At 35.6% G+C, this 15,489-nt stretch overlaps 1 long non-coding RNA gene across 1 annotated transcript in view; it reads right to left on the bottom strand.

The window, feature by feature from the left end:
• LOC115835912 overlaps positions 1 to 15,198 on the bottom strand; it is a 32,150-nt gene extending 16,952 nt beyond the window's left edge. The window contains exon 1 of the long non-coding RNA XR_004030869.1: positions 15,151 to 15,198. This is a non-coding gene — a long non-coding RNA (uncharacterized LOC115835912). The remainder of the gene's footprint in view (positions 1 to 15,150) is intronic.
• Between the last annotated feature and the right edge of the window lie 291 nt (positions 15,199 to 15,489).

Here is a 15,489-nt window from a genome sequence, read left to right as displayed (position 1 = left end):
TTCAATATTTATGTCTCTAATGTATTTCATTTTATGCAGGAACATGATCTTTTTCTCCTCTGTTTTTCATGTTGCTATAAACATTTAGTTGAAAGCAACTGCTGAAAAATTAAAATGCTTCATCCATTTTCTTGGAGGCTCTTTGAGCACATTAGATAACATTAGATGGGGACAGTGGTTTAGATCCAAAGTTCTGCCAGTTGTGTTTCATCCTGGCATGTTTGCAATGGCTGATCAAGGGTACATAAAAGAGTTTGGAAAGAGAAGGCCCTTCCAATTTATAGAAAAGGCTTAAGCTGCTGCTAGTGGAAACGAACTCTGTAAATGAACTAAAACAGTCTACTACGAAGATCTATACTTCCCTTAGAGAAATTTATAAGCTTTCATTATCAGTAGCATAAATCACTCAAATAACCACATCAACTAAACCAAATTTTGTGTAAATCGTATAAGGAGCCCAATGGCTGGAATAATTCTAGAGCAATTTAACTCATTAGAGCTGTTGATCTTATACCAAAAGTTTTCCTCAATCTTGCTTTTTATAAATGATCATTTCTTTGTTGTCAGGTTTCCTGGGACTCTGTTGCATCAAATTCTACTCCTAGGCATCAGTTTTAAAGTATTTCATCAGTTGGACCTACCAAATCTCAAGTCAGGATTTGGCCATCTCTGCTCTCGCCATTCCACCTCTCACGACTCTATCCTCAAAGTAAGGAAAATTTCATTTTCAAATTCCAACTGCTACAGTTATTCACCTCTTATGTATGTGAACTTTCATTAAAATGGTTTAGACTCTTAATGCTTGTTCTTTAAAGGGTGGTTAGTTTTCTCTAAGTACTGTCTTTTAAAAAAATATAGTTGACACAAATCATCCCAGTAAGGTAAGTCTTGACTGCTGAATCTCTGAATATACCAAGCAAGCTCGGAAAAACAATGCCAGTAAATTATTTATTCTCTGTGAGAGTTGCTAAAATACAGGCGTTATAAGGAGCGTGATTTTATTTTAAAGATAGGAGACATGTCTGGGGAACATTTGGCACATACATACACACACACACACACACACACACACTTACACATATATACGTAGATCTCAGTGCAAGACCCCACCACACCATATATATATGTATATGTGTGTGTGTGTGCATGTGTGTACATACAAATGTGGATCTCTGTCTCTCTCTATATATACACACACACACACACATATATATGGTTTTATATATATACACACACATACACACACATATATATGTATAGTGGTGTTTTTTATATATACATATATAATTATAAGGGGATGGTCTCGCGCTGAAACAGGGACTCACTCTGTAGCCCAGGCTGGAATGCAGTGGTGCAATTGTGACTCACTGCAACCTCAAACTTCTGGGCTCAAGTGATCCTTCCGCCTTGGCCTCCCAACATGCTGGGATTACAGGTATGAGCCACTGTGACCAGCCACTTGGTGTATTTCATAAGCTATTTGAAAACCACAGTGTGAGAAGGAAAAGATGAACATAATTTTTAAAGAGACTTCTAAGTGAAAAAATATTGCCTCTGTGCTTTAAAATGCACCATTTTATTTTACCTTCTCAGAATCACTGTGAGGTAGGTATCTTTTTGCTCTTTTAGCAGATAAGAGAATGCAACTGAAAGGTTAACATACCTAATATTACATATTACATTTGAAGTCGATAAGAATGATAATTGTGAAATACTCTCCAATGCACTTTCTCTGTCTTTAATGTACCTGTTCTACCAATAAGGATAAACCCAAAACTTATTGTCCTAAGAAGGAAAAGGGTTGGTATAGTTCAGATTCTAGAAAAAAAGTGGTCCTAGTTCAGCTTTGATTTCCAAGGTGACTTTTTTTAAGTTCCTGATAAAATAAAAGTTTGCTCATTTTATTTCCCCAAAACATTTCTATCCCCCTATATTCTCCATAATTTTCAATGGCTTCTGCCTTACATCATCCAACCTGGACATCTGGTGGTCACCCTCAACACTCTACCCTTTCCATCACCTTCCAGGTTCAGTGGTTACCAAATCTGTTGATTTCACTTTCAAAAAATAGTATATATGTACTTCAGTTCTTCCTCTGTGTTCCAATTCTAGCATCCTAAATCAGAATCTCATGATCTCTAAACTGGCTGCTAACACATTCTCCTATGTTGTCCTTGTCTTCATTGTGTAATGCTCCATCTCCCCGATCATCCTCTTTACCATACTGAGAATAATGTGAAAAACAAAACTGATGTTGTCCTGCACCCTCTAGTTAAACTTAGTTAATTGTCCAGTTGTCTACAGTATAAGGCCCATATTATTTTGGATGGAAATAAAACGCCTTTATGATCTGGTGGCTGCCTCTTTCTCATTGCACTTTCCTTCTTCCTGTGCACTGCAAAGTCACACCAAATTATCAAGAGGTACAAGAATTTACCCTAATCTTTCTCAACTACATGCACACATTACTTCTTTTGTTCAGAATGGCTCTAATCATGGGGGAAACTCCTAGCTTAAATGTCCTTTACTCTTAGATGTTTCCTGGACTCTACTACTTGCCCTCTCTCCATTTCCCCTTCCAGAATTCAGTCCTTCCTCTTCTATCTCCTATAGAATTATAAATGCCTCTTTTTGTAATTAAGTTCATCTCTTCAAGTGTAAGCTAAAAGGCAGATTCCACGCTCTACTTTTCCTTTTAGCTCCACTTAATATAAACTTGTCATTTGAATGAAGACAGAAAGGGCAAGATGCAGTGGTATAACTTTGAGCCTTTTGCAAGCCCACATCTGAATTTGAGATGCCTGTATGATATGAAGGTGAGATACGAAGCACATCACTGAAGCTTGTTTTCAAGAGATTGATTAATGCTGGAGACAGAGATTTAGGAATCATCAACAGTGATAGCCGAGGCCATGAGTGTGGGGAATAAATTTAAGAAAAGGGAGTTAAGAATTGGACGCTAGAGAACATTGGTACAAAAGGACTAGAGAAGTCAGAGAAACTTAGAGAGATGACTTAGGAGTGCTCTGAAAAGTTGAAGAGAATGATATTGAGGAAGTCAAGACAGAATAGAGTTTCCAGAAAGAGGAAGTGTCTAATAAAGATAACTGAAAAGTATTCATTAGTGTAGACATTCAGTTTAGTTATAATCTTAGTAGGAATATCATTTTTAAAGGTGGAGACAAAATTTAAGTAGTTGAGAAATAAAGATAAAAATGCTGAAATAGTCAATTGTGATTTTTTTTCATCTAGGATTTGTCAGTCTTAGAATTATAGTCTTGGGTATATGGAGACACAGTGGTGAGAAAAATGTTAACAGTATGTCTTGTTGGGGGAATGCTACTGGCCTTCGAGACAGGACAGGGTTCAGAGTGAAGGACTGGTGCCGAGCATCTCTGACCTTGTCGATTAGTGGCCCTTGTCATTGTGAAAGCCAAAAATTATCCCCATTTTCTAAAGTCTGCACTTGGGATAGTCCAGCTCCTACTTGAGAAAAGCTAATACCTGGGTTTGCTGTGACAACAGTAGCAGGATGCCACAGAGAGTTTTGGAATTTTCTTGACTGAAAAGTCTTTTAGAGGTGAAGGCTATCAGAAGCCTTTCTTTCCTAATCAAGACATATTATTAGTTTACTGTTAGATTACCGAGAGCCTTTATCTTTCAGCCACTGCTCATATCTCCCAAAAAAGTTTTGATACTTCTTGCCTGTTTCCAGCAGCACTTTCACATCTGCTTCCTCATAAATATTTACATGTTTTGTTCTTAACACATCTTTAATGCTACTTTTCCTGTGGAAAGAACACCAATACCGATTCATTATTTTTAACGTAACCTTAATCTGTGTGAACATACAGGTGTTCACAAATGTAACTGTGTGTATACGGTAAAATCTATTTAAGATTTTTCTTGTGTATTCTTGTGTGAAGACATACTGTAAAATGTATGTAATATATTTTATTATGAACACACACTGCTCATTTCTACCTTTGTAATTTCCTCATGCTGATGTCCTTCATGGAATATCATTTACTTTTCTGCTCTATCCAAGTTCTTCTGGTACTTAGAAGCCTTGCTCAAATCACTCTTCCAAAAGGCTTGCCATACTGCCCTAGCACTGCTGTAGGAACTTACTACTTCTGTAATCTTAAGCAAGTTCTGACCTCTTTGATCTTTGATTTCTGAAACTTTAAATATTATTATCAGCATGGCCTACATCACACTCATTAACTCTGAGGTTCAAACAAATTATTATATGTAAAAGTAACTATGCAAATATAAAGCCTACTATACATAGTAAAAGCAAATTCATGAATCTTCTATTATTTCATGTCAACGATTTCAGTGTATCTTTTTCCATTTAGAAATACATTTCTTTTGGAGGTACGCTTTGTCTGAGACAGAGTTGTTTTGCCATTACCTTCAAACAGCATGTTTTTTACTGAGTTGTCGAACAGGGTAGCAAAAAGCTGCCATAGATTTCACGATCCATACAATTGCACATGAGAAACTGATAGCAGACCACCAACTTACTTCATATGGAGACCAAACAGCTCTCAGATGGAAACAATGACTTTTGGTCATTAACAGCCCGATTAAACAGAAACCATTGACCTGGAGGTGAAAGGCTCCAATCCCCCATTCCCTATTCTTAGATCTGAGTAACCTACCCATGTGCTTTGCTTAATTACTCCACTCATTAATGGAATGCCACACTAAACTGCAGCATGTGTGTGTGAAACACACACACACGCACATGCACACACAGATGCATGTATCTCACCGGAGCAGAGTTTTATATTTCAATTGTCCACTTTCTCAGCAATTTTTGGAGATAACCTAGGGAATTTGTGGCTTTGCTTAAGCCACACATATCACACAGGGAAATACCTGGAACACTGAAAGGATGTTTAAAAAGATCAGAGGAGATTATATTATAAAATAATATTTATACTACTCACATATACCAACATAGTCCTAAAATGATTAGGGCCATGTTTCGGGTTTCAGAATGAGGCATTTCTGGCAGGAATGAGTTATTGCAGCACTAAGAGCTCCGTGGCTGCTGAAAGACTACCAGCCTGTGATAGGTTTGTGAACTGATAGGGTCTTTTTTACCTTTCTCCAGATGAGTGCTATCAAAAACACAGTAAGAACCTTAGTATATTGCTGTATAGCACTAAGGGGAATATATTCACATGAAGTGATTATCTCTGATAGTTCTGGACAATCTAAAGATACATTACATTTTCCTAATAATACTTACCTTCTTTTAGATATGATGTTTTAGAAGAACAGCTTGAGCTTATAATCAGTACAATTTATCACCTATCCCCAAAGTACCCTGCCGTTGAAATGCCTGACATATATATTGGGTGGCATGGATTTAGCAAAAATTGAATTATAAATTGCCCTGCCAGTTTTTGCCTCTGGAAATAATGAAAAAGTAAGCTAAAGAAATGTTCTTCTAAAGGATTTACTTTTAAAGCAACTAAGAAGAAAGAAACAAGCAATATGAATTCCCAAAATATTATGTCTCTGAGCATAGATTATTTAGGCAACTGAGAAAATATAACCGTAGCCTTAAGAAAAAGTGTTAATTCCACTTCCAGGAAACAAAAGCAGTTGTAATATAATATTCATTTTTAAACAATGGAAGAATTTGACGTTTAACAATCTCAGGGTCCATTTAAAACCAAATCAAATGTCATGCAAAATTCTTTTTAGAGATTATAATTTATTCTTCTAAATGAAATGATGTCCTATTGAGTTAATTACTTACTTTAGCAATTAGCAGTCAAAATAGGTTTATTGTTCAGCATCCCTCGATTCATTCGAACTTTATTTAATATTCTTATGAACAATTTTATGTGAGCTTTTTACTACATGCTCATTGTATAAAACTGTGACATGCAGAAGCTTAAAAAGAAAAACTAAAGTTTATGTCTCCACTCAAATTTGGGGTAAATTTTTCTAGTATTTTTCCTCTGCTGTATGATTTCAAATGAAATTATGTGTATACTTTGTATGTCCATTTAGATTTATTTTTCCTACCCAAATATAAGCCATTATATTATATGATATTAAAAATATGTTATTTAATGCCACATGAAAGTATACTCACTAAAGTATTTCTCTATTTTTGAACTGTGTTTTTCTAACTTTTGACTATGAAAATAACAATAAAATGTATTTATACTTAATCTATGCTTCAACTCTGACTATTTGCTTAGAAATAGAATTATTGGCTGAAAAATCTGAAAGTTTTGAAGTTACCTGATAATATTCTCAAGTATCTTTTCATAAAGATTACATCGTCTGTCCTCCGAACAGCAGCCCATATGACTGCCAGTAACAGAAAGAAAGCCTTATCAAATTTAAATTTTTTAAGCTTTTGTCATTGTGGCGGGTAAAATATTTCATCTTTTTAATTTGAATGTTTAGATAGCAAATTGTAAGTTCTTTTTTTTAATTTGTTTATGGGCTGTTTGAAGTTTTTCTATGAATTGCCTTCATAGTGATCTTTATTTTTATTGAAATGAGTAATTTCTTTAAATTTACTCTTTGTTGAATTGATTTTAATACTTTTTTTCTCTTAGTAATATCTTACAATAGATATCACAATTGATTATATACGGTATTTTTCCATTATATATATCTATAGTTTTTTAAGAACATGGTTTTAATGTTCTGACAGAGGCAGCATCCTTATTTAAGTATGCTTATTACTTTTTTTTATACTTGTGATAACGAGCTTGATCTTTCAAAATTTTAGTCATTTTAGGATTTATTTCAGTTCCATTCACTGGGAGAGAAGGAAGATCTTACAAATTCACTGATATTTTCCAATTGGTAACATTTTATAAAGTCATCTTATTATTTTCCTCTGACATTAGCCTCACTAATGCATTTAACATAGGTAGAAGCATTTTCAATAAAGTTATTTTGGAAACTTACAGAGGCACACAACATATATAATAGGCTTATTACTAGTATTCTGTATACTTTATAGGCTCAGCTGTTTGTAAAGATCTTGGCAGTTTCAAAGAGTCTTTCCCAGTCATGCTAATGTCAAAAAAATTAGAGAGAAGTGAGGGTCCAGTCTCTGTGTGTATTCTCTTGGATCCTAATGCAAAAGGTGGAAGTATGAAATTAGGAATGTAATAATAACAACCCCAAGTAGGAAGAAAAAGTACTGAAAAGTGGTTAAAATCTGCATCCTTTTTTCTTCTCAGATAAATGTAAAATGGGTCTACTGGGATTTGACACTATTCTGGACTTACTTGCTGAGGGGCCTTGGGCATACTGTTTCACTTTTCTCTGAAACCTAGTTTTTTCATTTATAATATTGGGTTTTTTTAAAAGTCTACTTTACAAAGTTATTATAACTATTAAAGAAACGTATATAAGGATTCTGACACTTAGAATAGGTTTTACTGTATATTAGATGTTCAAGAAATGATGGCAACTACTGCCATAATTCTTCTACCACAATTTCTACTACAACGCTACTACTGCTACTATTTATATTTGAATTTCTTAATTTATTTGAAGTGTTGTTCACTTGGCTATCTCAGTCAAAATACTTTAAAATTTGTATAAAATCTTCTAGTTTTATAGTTCTTTTCTAAAATATCCCACTTGATCTTCACACAATCCCTGTAGAATAAGTAGGAGAGGGATTACTATCTCAGTTTTATAGACATGGAAACTAAGTTTCAGAGGTGATCAGTGGCAGGACTAGACCCCAAATTTTTGTAATTTAATTTAGCCCTGTTTCCATCACTGCTTCATCATCCATCCATTCCATCACTTCCTGAGGAATTCAAAGGAAGCCAAACAAAGTCAATATTAGAATTCAAGACTTTTCTTTCTGTTCTCCAGTATTTTCCTTTACCTCTTTTGCTACCCCACTCATTAAACAAATGCCATTTGAGTTCTAGGAATAACATATGTTCTTCTCGAGGTGAACAATGTAAATGAAATGCATGGAGGTACAATAGCCCTTATGAGAAGTGTTAGTCGTTAATGCTGAAGGTTAAATAGGGTCAGCTGCTGCCATGAAATCCAGATGCCTTTGGATAACTAGCTCTTCCCTAAAGCTTATGGTGACACAGCCCTATATGTCGTTATATTCAGATTTTGTCAATGCAAACCTCATTGGCCTGTCTCTGAATCAAGTAGTCCATGTCTATACCACGAATTGCCCAAAGGTGGATTTTTCGATACAATGTTAAGTTCAAATTTCAATTTTTTTAATCATTGCCTTTATTGGCGATTTTAAGCAGGCAAAATGATAAAGGCAGGATACTTCGATATGTTTTTGAGAGTTCAAACTCCTTCCATGGTTGGAGAAATGAGCTTCACAAGGCACAGAAGCTCAACTCCACTTCTAATGCCATCACGGCCTCTTGATCTTCCAGGAGGTAAGATTTCCCTCCAGAGAATTATGAATCAGATATTCAAAGTAACATCTCAGAGACAGTGCAAACCATAAATCTGCTAACTATTTTCTTCTGGGTTTACGTGTGGTATGACAGACAAGGAATTCAGACCTACATAATAAAAGTAGCCAATATATTCTTGCTAATGGTGGACTTGCTGCCACTGGAATTACTGTCCTAAATAAATGCTATACAAAAAAAAAAAGTCTCCTGGACTTCATTTTATTCTGGCTGACTTCCTGGCTTTCCAAAATAGTGATAGAAGTCAAGACCCAGAAGGGAGACTAGAGCCAAAAAAGAAGGAGGATACATGTCACACAGACATAACACAGATCAGCTAAACCCACCTTCACTTAACAAACACTAGATAGTGAAGGCAGAAAATAGAACCACCAAACGTTATAGAATAAACTCAGGCAATTTCAAACAAACATGCAGACATGGGAAGTGCAGTGTGTATGTTCATACTATTTAATTCTTTCCTTTAAACTGTAAATCTGCAAACAAATAACTACAAAAATTGCTTTTGATCTCAACAAATCTAGTCTAACTTGCACTTGGGGTCTAAGGCTGTGACACTGAATGTAAATATGTTTTCTCTTCCCTTTCAGACCTGGGCTTGGCTAGGAACAAGAGCTTTAAATCATACTCTTTTAGGTTTTCCTAATAAGACTGCTGCAAATAAGGTAAACCACAACAAAAATCGAAAAACAATACTAAACTTCACAGAAAATAATGTCTCAACCTATGTGAAATCTTCATAGCTTTGTCTTACTTGCTGCTTATGATTTGAAATTATCCCTTTCTGATGGTCAAATGCCATGTCAGTACAAGAGTTCTGGGGCTGCTTCCATTTATGAGGCTAGGATTTTTTTTTATCTCTAGCCTCTCAAATTGGTTAAAATGTATTTATGTGGCTCACAGGGCACTGTTTTACTTAAGGGAGACAATATTTTAAATACAGAAATAGCAAAAGTAATTCTAACTGTTGAATACATTTTAGTTTGGTAAAATGTATGGCAAAGGCTTGTGTGTATAATTTATATGGAATAAAGATACTAATGTCTCCAAAAGTAATATGAAATGTGGGAATATAAAGCTGTTTAGTGAGGCTGTCTGTTAAGTCTGTATGAGAGGGTTTGAGAGCGTCAGTTTTTGTTGTTGTTGTTTGTTTGTTTGTTTGTTTCATGCAAACAGACATCTTGCAGAGTGCATCAGTTTTGATTCAGACCCTGCAATTTCTGTTGTTCCCTTTCTGCTCTTATCCTCCTTCTTGGTCTCCACACCCCCACCATTCCTCTCCCCACACCTTTAAATGCTGGCATTCTTTCAAATTCGGTCCATATTCTAATCTTACTCAAATCTGTCTGACCATACGAAGCAACTAGAGTGCTTATTAAAAACAGATTGAGATGGGCATGGTAATGGGCACCTGTAGTCCCAGATATTTGGGAAGTTGAGGCAGAAAGGTCACTTGAGCCCAGGAGTTTGAGACGGTAGCACATTATGATCGTGCCTGTGAATAACCACTGTATTCCAGCCTAAGCAACATAATGAGATACTGGTCACAAAACAAAACAAAACAAAACAAAGCAAAACAAAACAAAACAATACAGATTGCCACTTCTCAACCCTGGAAACTTTTACTCAGTAGGTCTTGGGTAGAGCTTAGGAATGTATATTTTAAATAATTGCCCAGGGATCCCTACAATCCAACAAGTTTGAAAGCACTACACGAGGCCATCTTACTCATCCCTCTGGTTTTAGAAATCATCTACATTCTGAGGATGTTTAAATTTACAGATCCTATCCAGACATCTCTTATATATCTATTTGACAACATTGCTTACATGTCCTATATGCATCCCAAATTTAACATGTCTAAAACTTATCTAAGGATTATCTGCCCCATATTTACTCCTATTTCAGTCTTTCTTTTCTCTACAAATGACACTAGAATCCACCTGGTTACCTAAAAACCTTATAGCAATCATTGACACCTCTTTCATGCTTAACTCCTCCATCTAAACCATCACCAAGATCTGTGAACGAGACGTCCAAAACATATGGCACCCATCCGCTCTCATCTTTGGCATTTTCACTGCCGCTGCCCTTGGAAGTAAGTCAACAGTTTTCTTGCCTGAAGTACTGTGATAGCCCCTTGATTTTCCTCCCCCATTTTACTCTTACTGCTTTCCTACTCATTCTCCATGCAGCAGCCAGATGATCTTCTTGAAATGCAACTTGGATCATTCCTTGCTTAAGAATCTTTAATGAAGTTTCTTAGTACTTAGGATACATTCCAGTTCTTATCCCAATGTTGGATGAATTACCCCATTCACCTCTCCAGCCACTTCTCATGCTACGTTTCTACTCACCACACTCTGGGCTGTTTCTCTCCAACCAATCGTTAATAATTATCTAGTCTTAGTCTCAAATGTCATTGCCATAGAGAAGCCTTCTCTGACCACCATTCCCTCAAACTAAATTACCATGTCTCTCAGAATCTCTTGTACATTTTTTTCCTTCTTAATGCTTGTATGTTTGTTGCTTGTTCTTTTGGTAATGTGTTTAATGACTGTTTATCCCACTAAATTATATACCCTTGAAATCAGGAGTCATTCATATTTTGCTAAAGACTTACCTACCAGTGTTTGGTAGGTTTGGTGCATACTAAGTTCTCAATAAATGCTTTTTGAATAAATAAGTGATTGTTAGGTATTGAAGACACTTAAGGGAACAAAAAATAATAATAATCCCTGCTTATAGGGAGTTAACATTCAATGAGGGAGCTATTATTACCTGGGGTATTAATATGTTTGTGACAAAGAAAATGGAAGGGATTTTTTGTTTTGTTTTGTTTTGTTTGAGATGGAATTTCGCTCTTGTTGCCCAAGCTGGAGTTCAATGGCAAAATCTCTGCTCACTGCAGCCTCCGCCTCCTGGGTTCAAGCGATTCTCCTGCCTCAACCTCCCGAGTAGCTGGGATTATAGGCGCGTGCCACCACGCTCAGTTTATTTTTTGTATTTTTGTATTTTTAGTAGAAATAGTTTAGTTTCACCATGTTAGCTAGGCTGGTCTTGAACTCCTGACCTCAGGTGATCCGCCTACCTCATACTCCCAAAGTGCTGGGATTACAGGCATGAGCCACTACACCCAGCTGAAAATGGAAATTTTTGTTACACACACACAAAAAAACTTGAACAACATGAAAACACATTTTATAACATTCATTTGTTCTTCATAATAGTGGTAATTACTGATCATGTCAGCATCTGTACCATTTTGATTATTTTAAAACTTGTAAATGAATAGAAATTTCTAAATAATTTGTGTTTAGAAACTATTTAGAAGAGATTTAAATTTTATTCCTAACTACTCCAGTTGGATGATTGATCCTAACCTCAAGAGATATTCTTCAAATGGGCAGGGTTGTGCCGTAGCTGAGGGCCTCATGCTTCCATGCCCTTTGCTTGTCCACCCACCAGCAAGCCAGGGTGAGGAGGAGAAAAGACAGCAGCATTTACCCACAGAACCCTTTGCTGGCAGGAGCAAAAATTGAAAGTGGAACACGTGAGGGCAGTTCCACAAGGTCCTTGCATGAAGAGTTGGATTTGTCAACAAAAATAAGATTCTTTAGTGAGCAAAAAAGAAAACAAGACAATTTAAAATCATCTAGATTAAAGATAAGCATGTCAATTTCAGGTGAGTCATGAGCTAATGGAACTAAGTTAACAGAATTCTCAAAAAACTTACCACTTACTCATATTTTACTAAAACAGTGCCAGAAATGTTTTAAAAAAATTCTAGAAAAGGGAGAAAGCCTGTATGTCCAAATCCTAGAGTGTGTTTAGTGTGAACTCCAGGTCTATAGCAATGTAAATCATACAATTGTAGCCAACTAATACCTCATGGGAGAAAGAAACCCAAAATGTCGTTTTAAATCAGAAACCAGAGTCGAGTGTGGTGGCATGCACCTGTAGTTCCAGCTACTGGGGAGGCTGAGGTGGGAGGATTGCTTGAGCCTGGGAGGTTGAGGCTGCAGTGAGCCATGAGTGTGCCAGTACACTCCAGCCTGGGCAACAGAGCAAGACCCCTGCCTCAAAAGTAAATAAATAAATAAATAAAATTAAAATAATTAGAAACTAGTAAGTATGGTTCATTTTAATCTGAGATTTTCCTTACACTCTAAAGGAAAACATTGTTCAGCTTTTCATTGCCTTGGAAGCACAAGATCCTGCATAAAAATGTCAGCTACAGATTTCTAAGCAAATGTTCCTTTTATAATATGGCACACATCATAATTCCTTTGCCCTGGTCCTCCCTGAAAAAGAGGGAGAGTATAATCCACTAACCAGCAGCTAAACACTCTTTTCTTTAAAATGCAGAAAGAAAGCAGAAAGAAGAAAGAAAGAAAGAAAGAAAGAAAGAAAGAAAGAAGAAAGAAAGAAGAAAGAAAGAAAGAGAAAGAAAGAGAGAGACAACCACAACAAAACAAGGTATCCAGAGCAAAGGTCATACCCTGAATTGATCATTTCTTTGTATTTCTCCAGTCTTTTAAAACATCTCTAGGTACCTCCTTTTAGCAAATATTTAAATGTAAGTTAGTAAAATCACTGTAAAGGTATTTTCCTCCAATAAACTAGTGCAATTTGGCCCCTAACATCCAAACACTGGTTAAGTTTTACTGTGCACATTATCTCATGATTAGCACAAGCAAGTATGAAATTCTAACAGTTAGTCCTATTTTGTTTTAATGGAGAAATTCTCCCTGCACGAAGAAAGTTCTTTAAAAAGAATTCACTCCTCTAAAAGCCCATACATGTCTGCTTCTTTCCTTTTCCTCCAAACTTATCTTTTCTCACACTAAGGTATAATTTGCCAATTTTCAGACAGTAGTTAATTTTTCTAAAAAAGTTATAAGCATTTGAAAAAAAAAGTTCAGATCCTTAACCAAGCAGCATGAACAACATCACTGCCACAAACAATCATTTAAGGGCTATCTTTTAGTTAACTCCAAAAGCCACAGGGAAACTTTCATCTCTATTCTGTTCCTTTGTCCCCATATTGACTGAAAAAGGAAATATATCTTAACATAATATTGTTATGCCTTCCACTCATGATAGTGGCAACTTTAAGATAAGTGTGCAAAATTATTTTGTCCCAGGGAGGCCTCTCTACTCCAGCAGATCCTACAGAGGGGATATTCTTCCATCAGCTCTTACATTTGCCCCAGCTGTACACTAGGAAATTAGAAAATGTTGCATCAATCATTCCTACCATTCAGCTAGCCAAGAGTAAAATATTCCCAGATAATTAAAAATGCAGCTGATGCCTGTGGGTTGCTAAAACACATAAACAAAAACAGACAAGAGTGCCCTTCATAATTTATTATTAATATTAGTATTTTTTTCTCTTTCTCTAAAGGATTCTTCATAAAACTAATCTTCATGATTTCTCTTATGACCACACATCTTTCTTTGATGAACCAGAAGCCCAAAAACAAACTATTAGATGCAGGCAAGAATAATACCCTTACTTTTATGAAATTAAAAAATATATATATTGATACTATACTTTTCCCATCCAGAATAAAGAATGAGAATACACTTACCAAAGAACACCTCAGAGGTATGGCTAAACTCCCAAGCGAAGTTAATAATTAAAGGAAACAAGAAATGTGTGATTCCATTTGAATTCAACTCTGCTGAAGACACAGTTGACATTAAATGTAGCCATTTTAACAGCCAATTGCCAGGCATATTTGTCCTATGTCCAAGAACAAATGTGCTACATTTTCTTTCAATCTCAGTATTACTCTAATTATTCTTACCAATGAAGAATGATGATTGGAAGGTGGCATGTGTAGGCAACACCAGACCCACCTGATTTTTCAGATTTTAAGTATTGTCAAACCTGTCAAGCAGAACTTTTATAAATGATACCAAGGTAAAATTTGAAATGCCAATTAGGTGAGCACAATGAATTGTTCCATTTCAGAAAAGAAAATGTAACATTTGACACCATAATGGTTAAATAAATTTTAATTCATGAAAGAAAACATCCTCAAGTCCCTCTTTAAATGAAGGAAGGAAGGAATGAGGATAAGAGGAGAGTACTCGAGATTTCATGACTGAGAAGGGCTTTGATAGTGTGGCTAACACAAAATGGTTATGACATACACCCTTAAATGATGTGATCTTAAGGCAAAAAAAAAAACCCCAAAAAAACCAAACAAAAAAGCCTAGAATCAAAACTGTACAAAAAAAAGCCTTAAAAAAAAGTCTAAAATGAAAACTGTGCATGGAACACAATACTAATGTGTGTAAAAATGCGTAATACCCTAGGTAAATGCATCCATGATCAGGATGATTATCTTTAGAACATCACATTATAGTTGATTTTATTTCTTTTAACTTTTTTTTTACAATGAGCATATTTTATAGTGAGAAAACAAAACAATAAGGCTAATTTTCTAATGGGCATTTTTCTTGTCATCAATAAATTCTTTGTATTGAATACCATAACATGTAATGGCATAATAGTATCATTATAATTATTACAATACAATCACACATGCTCCAGAAATGATATTAAAGTCTTGGGGACCCTGGAAGTGGAAATCATTCATACCAGGTGGAATAATAAGGAAATTCTCATATGAGGGAGAATTTAGAATTGGTTCTAAAGAATGAGAAGAGTACTTACTTTTTGTTTGTAGAAAGGGCATGGTGAGAACACCCTGGTCAAGAGATGTGTTTAAGAAGTGTGATTAATTTGGCATGCTTGGAGAGGGAAGCCAGATGGTCAAAGGTCTTGTAAGCCACCACGGTTATCATCATAATAGCTGGCATTTAAAAAAATTCCGAACTATGTATCGGGTGCCATTCTAATACTATAACTTACTTTTCGTCTTATCTAATTTTTGACATAACCCTGGGGGGTAGGTACTCATCCACATTTTGTAGATGAGATGCTAAGGCAAATTGAGTAACTTACCCAGGATAACATTAAACAGTTCCATTAAATGATACCAGTTTAGTGAGA

This window comes from Nomascus leucogenys, chromosome 7b (genome assembly GCF_006542625.1).
Source record: "Nomascus leucogenys isolate Asia chromosome 7b, Asia_NLE_v1, whole genome shotgun sequence".
Lineage (NCBI taxonomy): Eukaryota > Metazoa > Chordata > Mammalia > Primates > Hylobatidae > Nomascus > Nomascus leucogenys.
The sequence above is the reverse complement of the archived record's forward strand: the minus strand, read 5'-3'. Positions and strand labels throughout refer to the sequence as shown.